The sequence below is a fragment of the Zingiber officinale genome, chromosome 8B (genome assembly GCF_018446385.1).
Source record: "Zingiber officinale cultivar Zhangliang chromosome 8B, Zo_v1.1, whole genome shotgun sequence".
Classification (NCBI taxonomy): Eukaryota; Viridiplantae; Streptophyta; class Magnoliopsida; order Zingiberales; family Zingiberaceae; genus Zingiber; species Zingiber officinale.
Window position 1 is genome coordinate 47,701,968 of NC_056001.1, and position 7,282 is coordinate 47,709,249.

At 38.1% G+C, this 7,282-nt stretch overlaps 1 long non-coding RNA gene across 1 annotated transcript; it reads left to right on the top strand.

Annotated features, from left to right (window-relative positions):
* Nucleotides 1-4,058: 4,058 nt before the first annotated feature.
* On the top strand, nt 4,059-6,620 carry LOC122016240. Its single transcript, XR_006121095.1, has 4 exons — nt 4,059-4,298; nt 4,390-5,034; nt 5,116-5,174; nt 6,330-6,620. It is a non-coding gene; the product is annotated as an uncharacterized LOC122016240 (long non-coding RNA).
* Nucleotides 6,621-7,282: the final 662 nt, after the last annotated feature.

Below are 7,282 nucleotides of genomic sequence, written 5' to 3' on the forward strand. Positions count from 1 at the left end.
TATCCTTAATCCTTAGCTAAATTAAAATTTAAAACCTAGATTGCCACTATTCCCCAAGAAAATACCAAAATTTAATTTTGACATTTTTTTATTTTCATAATTTTGTGCCAATTTAAATTAAGCAAATTCCTCAAATTTTTGGTACAAATTACTCTTTTAAAGAGTAACAAATTAAGTTAAGGCTTAATTTACTTTTAATTTCTAAGAACATACCGCAATCCCAACTTGGTAGTTCTTATGATTTTCCTAAATGTGCCAATTTTAATTTTAAAATCAGATTTCTCACATTATGGCACATCTTACCCTTTACAAGAGTAACTTAGTTATCCATTTCATTTTCAAAGGTTAATAATAACCTTGAAAATGCTCTCCGAGTGTCAACTTCATCAAAGTTGGGTTAACTACCCTTCTAATCGGAGTTGACACTCTCTATCCCATCTAAGGAGTAGAGAAAATGCTCCTAAGAACCCAAAACCTATTGGTGCTCCTTGGATGCTCTAGGTATTCACTAGGGATAACTTCCCTAGATACCTTCCTAGTAACCTTGTTAGACTTCTTGGAAGCCTTAGTCACATTTCCTAGATCAATTCTAGGGATTGCCTCTCTTGTGATCTTCTTAGTGACTTTCTTGGACTTCTTAGAAGTCTTAGTCACGTTTGTTACAAAAATACTCTTAGGAATAACCTCTCTAGTATTTTTGACTTGACCATTTGACCCAGGGTTGGTTTCATAATTATATGGAACCATATGGTAATAAAGCACATCCTTTTTAATTTTAGGTTTGTATCACAAACTCCTATGGCCCGTGGATGACCCTTGTAGTACTAAACCTAGGTTTTGCTCATTTTGCCCTTTTAGGATACTTTCCATCCTTTTTACGATCTTTTCCATTTTATCAAGCCTTGACCTCAAGACTTGATTTTCTTCCCATAAATCCCTAGATTTTGATTTTTCTTTAAATCTTTGAGCATTTGTATTTCTAGGCTTATAACTATGATCCTTAGTGTTATTGCCTAACCTTTTACCTACCTTTTTAACCCTAGGTGTGGTAGTCTTAGCATGGAGAGCTATATGTTTTTCTTTAATGCTATCATACTCCCTATTTTTATGGTAAATAGCATTAAAATGATAAAAATTAGAATTAGCATGCTTTTTACCATTATTTAACGGGGTAGGTTCAATAAATGATACATTTCGTTTTACCTTGGAGGCTCCCCCTTTACTCATGCTTCCTCCCTTAGGCTTGACCACTTCTTTCCCTTAGGACATTGACTTCTATAATGTCCTTTTTGATTGCAAGAGAAGCACACAATATGCTCCTTGCTTTTCTTTGTTCCGGGGATGGTCTCCTTAGACTTCTCTTTGCCCTTTAGTGCCACTTGATCATTTTTCTTGGTCAATTTGGGGCATTTGCTCTTATAATGCCCATGTTCCCTACATTCAAAGCATATAATATGATTTTTATTTTTAATTGAAATATTTATACCTTCATGTGTAGAGATGACATCTTCTCCTTTTGATCCGGAGGTAGACACTTCCTCTTGATCTGACAATGATGCTCCTCCAATATATTTGACTTGACTTATGGAGGATGCATTGTCTTCTTCTCCATTAGACTCGAATGTAGAAGCTTCTCCTTCTTCTTGATCCGGTGTCAACGAAGATCGCTCCCCCTCAATCCTAGAGGTGGAGGCTTCATCATCTTCATCTTATACATGGAACAAAGAGTATGCTCCCTCTTTGCCCTTTTCATTGCATTCCTTTGAAGATGAGGCTTCTTAGACTTCTTCTTCGGAAGTTGAGCATCTCTCAACTTCGGAGTCCTCTTCCTCTTGATCTTGACTCACGGAGTCGCCCTCTTTGGATTCTTCTTGAATTGGTACAGTGGAGGAGATCTCATGAATCGTTGCCAATTTGCTCAAAAGCTCCTTGGCATCTTTGAATTCTCCGACTTGAGCCAAAATATTGCTTGGCAACAAATTGATCAATAGCTTGGTCACTTTGTCATTTGTTTCGCTCATTTGAATTTACTCTTGGCTCCACTTGCTCCTCTTGAGAATTTTTCCCTTTGAACTTGTTGGAGCTTCGAAGCCTTCCATAAGAGCAAATCATTGCTCTATCTCCACCATCAAGAAATTTTCGATCCTTGATCTCCAAAGATCGAAGCTCATCATTGTGAATGGTGGAGGCACCCTTGTATCAAATCCAAGTCCGTCTTGGAATTCCATCTTGAAGTTGAGCATTCTTAAATTCTTTGACTTCGATGAATTTGCTTCAACTTCTTCACCCTCTAGCTTTTTGCCCCTTCCAGCGATGATTCCGGTGAAGAGCGGCATCTCTCTGATACCACTTGTTGAGACCGAAAATGTAGCTAGAGGGGGGAGGGTGAATAGCTCAGCGCGATCTCGTGCTCGGCGTTACTTGTTTCTTGCGATGATGTGCAGCAGAAAATACAAGAAAACAAATACAACAACGCTAACTCGAGGATTTACTTGGTATCCACCTCAAGAAGAGGTGACTAGTCCAAGGATCCACACACTCACGCACCCTCCACTATGAAAACACTCCTTTTCGATAACTACCGAAGAAACAAAGAGAAGCAAATACAAGGGAAAGCTTACACGGTTTACACAAGAAACTCTAACCCTAGCTTCTTCTTCTTGTTGTAGATCCGCCTCTTGACTTGGAAATGACTCTAAGAACCTTCAAGATCTGGCGTGGGAGTGACTGTGGAGAAGCTCTGAAATCCCTGTGAAGATCGGAGATGAAAGCCGAGAGTTGTACCGAGAGAAACAGTCGCCAATAGCTAAATACGATGCCAACGGTCGAATCCCAATCGATTGGATTGCTCCCAATCGATTGGGGAGGCTTTGGATCGATCGACCGATCGATCAAGAGCGCCTCTGTGCTCCTGGGAATTGCCTGGCTCGATCGGCTGATCGATCCAGGGCTTATCGCGTAAAATCGCAGCTCCCAATCGATCAGCCGATCGATTGGAGGCTCCCAATCGATCGGCCAATCGATTGGGAGGCATTCTGTGCGATTGACAATTCTCCCCAATCGATCGGCTGATCGATTGGAGAAGCCTTTGTCGCGGGGACTCACCCAATCGATCGGGGACTCACCCAATCGATCAGCCGATCGATTGGGCATGAGCCAATCGATCGCCTGATCGATCTAGCTCCTTATTTTTGCCCAAAACCAAGTCCAAAGTCCCCTAAACCTACATCCGGTCAACCATGACCTGTTGGTACATCATACCTAGCATCCGACCACCCTTGACCTGCTAGGACTCTCTCACTAAGTGTCCAGTCAATTCCTTTGACCCACTTGGACTTTTTTCCTCGTACCAAGTGTCTGGTCATCCTTGATCCACTTGGACTTATCTCCACCAAGTGTCCGATCAACCATGATCAACCTGGATTTTCCATGCCTGGCTTCACTCATCTGGACTTCCCTTCTGCCTAGATTCACTTACTAGGACTTCTCATATGCCTGGCTTCACTCACCAGGACTTTCCTTACTGCCTAACTTTACTCACTAGGGCTTTCACCTGACTTCACTCACCAGGATTTTCTTCTGCCTAGCTTCACTCACTAGGTCTTTCACCTGGCTTCACTCACCAGGATTTTCTTCTACCTAATTTCACTCACTAGGACTTTCCACAACTGTCTGACTTCACTCACCAGGACTTTCTAGTCTGCCTAACCTCCCAGTTAGGACTTTCACCTGGTTTCACTCACCAGGATTTTCCAATCAAGTATCCAGTCAACCTTGACCTACTTGACTCTTCTTCACAATCTCCCCACATGAACAATTACACCAGCAATCTCCATGTCTTGTCTCCATATATTGTCAAATATCGAAATCCAACATCAAAACTTGAACTTGACCAAATTCAAACTCAATCAATCAGATCAAATAGAAAATATTACACCAACAATATTATCTTTTTATAATAACATTTTAATAAAAAACGATGGTTGCTTGTTTTCGTACGTGTCTCTATGTCCACGGTCTAGCCACCTGTACCAAAACCTCCCCTTCACTAAAACACAACCAAAAATCTAGCCTCCAAAACTCATCTCACCAAAACTTCACAACTCCACGAAAAACTGATCTCAGTCAAAACCCTCCTCCGCCCCAAAACCCATCTCCGCCAATGGAGACAGCGGCGGCGGTTTCTTCCCAGCAGCCTTCCCTCTCCAATCCTTCGCCAGTAACGACCCTTCCCAAGCTCTTCGTGTCTCTTTCAATGTCTCTCTCATCCGTTCACCTCATTTTCCCATTTCTTCCCGGTACTCTCAAGCTTCTTTTTGCTTATCCCTGTCCGTCTCCAGTTGCGTAGGTGGAGGTCTTTAAAATTTCTGTTGTTTTTTCCCTTTACAGGAAGCACAGGGCAGTTTGTTGTAGTTGGAGCTCTCCTGAGGCTGGCTCCTGTGCTCATAGAAAAGGGATTTATTAAATTAGATCATTTTTTTTCCTTAAAGTTGTTCTTGAAAGACATTTTTTTCTCTTCTAATGTTGATCTGAACTTGATTGACAGGGATGATCTGATAGTGAATTTATGCCTATGCCAATCAATTTTCTCTTGGATTCTTTATCATTGACCTTTGCTACCATTTAATGGGAGCCCAATTGGTTTGCATTTTATTCTCTTAATCTAAAAGGGTGATTGCCATGACTAGCACATAGCACATTAGGCATTATAATACCTAACCATCTTGAAATGGTCAGCACTTTCTACACCATTAACTTCCTTGTAAAATGTCATGTATCTATGTAAATATTTGGATATTCTTTAAAATTGAAAAAGTGATATGCTTATGCAGGATGCATGTCCATTAATTGCATTATTATATTTGTGAATATTTGTGCATATTTCATTTATATATGAAAAAGGCTGGCTATTGCCAAAAGTTGTGACTAGTTAGAAACATTTCACTTGTTGCAGTTACAATATACTTCAAAGAAAAAATCAGTCGAATGACTAGCTGCGTAAGCTACCGGAAATAGTCAAGCTCTTGGAGGAAGGTGTGTTCAGAGACACTGCAACAAAGGTATCATTTATACTTTACTAAGATAATAATTTTTTCCCCTTTCTCTATGTTGCAGTGTAACAGGGAGGAATATCTTGCCCATCAATTGCTCGACGGAATGTTCCTTGCGCTAAGGTAGAGTGATCTAGTGGCTAGTTCATGAGGTGTTGTCATAAGATCTGAGATTCAAATTTCGATAAAGCTGAGATAAATGTCTCCCTTATGTGCTAGTCATTATTTCAAATGTTAGTAGTCGCCTGTGATTTACCTCCTCCGTGTTGACCTTGGGACGGTTTGGCTGGGCGCTGGGAAATAAAATGCCACCAGAGTGGGCACTAAAAATGAAATTTCTTTGTGTACAATTGGTACTAATAATTAAATTTTAATTTTGATAAATAATAAATATTCAAAGTTAGATTTTATATGATTTAATATTTTTATCGAGTGTATAAGAATCGACGGATCTAGAAGATCTGACACCGATCTAAAGCTCACTTAGATTTAAGAACCTGATAACTAGCATGAAATCCAGATATATCAAGGTGTGACATGATATCTAACAAAAAGTTCAGTTGGATTTGTGAGACTTGACAACTGACTGAAGTCCAATTGGTCTGTGGACCTGACAACTGACATGAAAATCTTGTGGGTCAAGAGGCGAGTCAAGTAAATTTGCAAATGGTAAGTGGAGGTAAACACTGTATGAAAGAAATCCAGTGAGAACGAGTCCCAATAGAACTATAGGTGTTGATTCAACTTAGATCCATTTTAGAAATCTAGGTTAAGATCAAGACTAAATCTTAGTTCTCGTAAGACAAGATTTAACTCATAAATATATATATAAACTATTTATACATATATTTTTCTAACTCTATGTCGTAGATACATACATAGATATTCAAATTCTGAACGTGTGGCAACTAATGGAGCCTGATTTCGAGTCTAAAGTCAAAAATATGATTTCTAAAAGTTTATTGGGTCAAACCAGGGAGTGATTGGAGGTGCCTAAATTTGCTGGCTGTCAGAAAAAAAAAACCTTAATTATGATAATTGGTATTGGAAAAGGACCAAAATAAATCAGCATAATTGGTATTGGAAACGAGTGTTGGGATTGGAAGGTACATACGATATTAAGCAAATTGATTTTATTTCAATTGACTCTACTGATTATTTGTTTAATATTTACTTTGGGGTATGCTACGACTAAGATACTTGGTGTTTGTTTTCTATTTTTTCTTCTGAGCAATGTCATTAGCTTACATTATTGATTGTTTTTCTCTCTTTTTACAGTTGATGTCAATGCCATGATAACGATCAAGGAGCGGTATCAGATCTAGAGGAATTGGATGGGAGATCCATGTTCCCCTAGTGCTTTTGTTTGGGATGGACTAAATTGTACTTATAACTAGTCAAATTCTCCAAGGGTCACTGCTTTGTGAGTTCTACGAGGTCATTTATCTCAAATTATTTATCATGAAATACTACTGGGGCCAGCCGTTTGAAAATTCTGTAATATTTTTAATAGTCATTATTGTTCTGCAATAATCTATCATCAAGTGGATTGACCAAATAAATAACCAAATTTGTTGCTAGTCATAGTGCACTACAATACTTGTAAGACTACTCGATGTTTGCGATTTTGTTTTCCTTTTTCTTTTTCATATTCATTGAATATGGCTGATGCAGTGATAAAAAGGGACTTATCAAGTGCAAGTGCTGAGATAATAATCAACATGGAGATTAAAGTCAAGACGATTAATACCAAAGAATCAACGGACTCACTAGAGATGATCAAACGGAGGTCTACTATAGTTGCCGATCTTATAATTACGTACATTTAGGACTAATTGTGTTTAGCCTAAGAGGAATGACTAGAAAAAGCATAAAAATCAAAGTATTTTTAATCCTTTACGACTCAAGATTTTCTGATAATAATAAAACTGTTATTGAACTCATTGAAGTTAATACGAATAACAATTTAGGAATTACATATTTCTGTCTAAACTTTAATATGACTATTCCAAATTTTATAGAATATATTAAAATCTCAGTCTAAGTCAGAGGATATAGAGATCTTCAAAAGTATAATATCTAAATAGACATAATTTTTTTAGGAAAAATAATGATCAATATTAACAATAGTTTTAAAATTCAAATTACTAATATTATTGAAATTCTTACTACGAAAGGAATTTACTTCCTCAAACTTTAAGATTTTTCATCTAATTTGCTTATCAGATTAA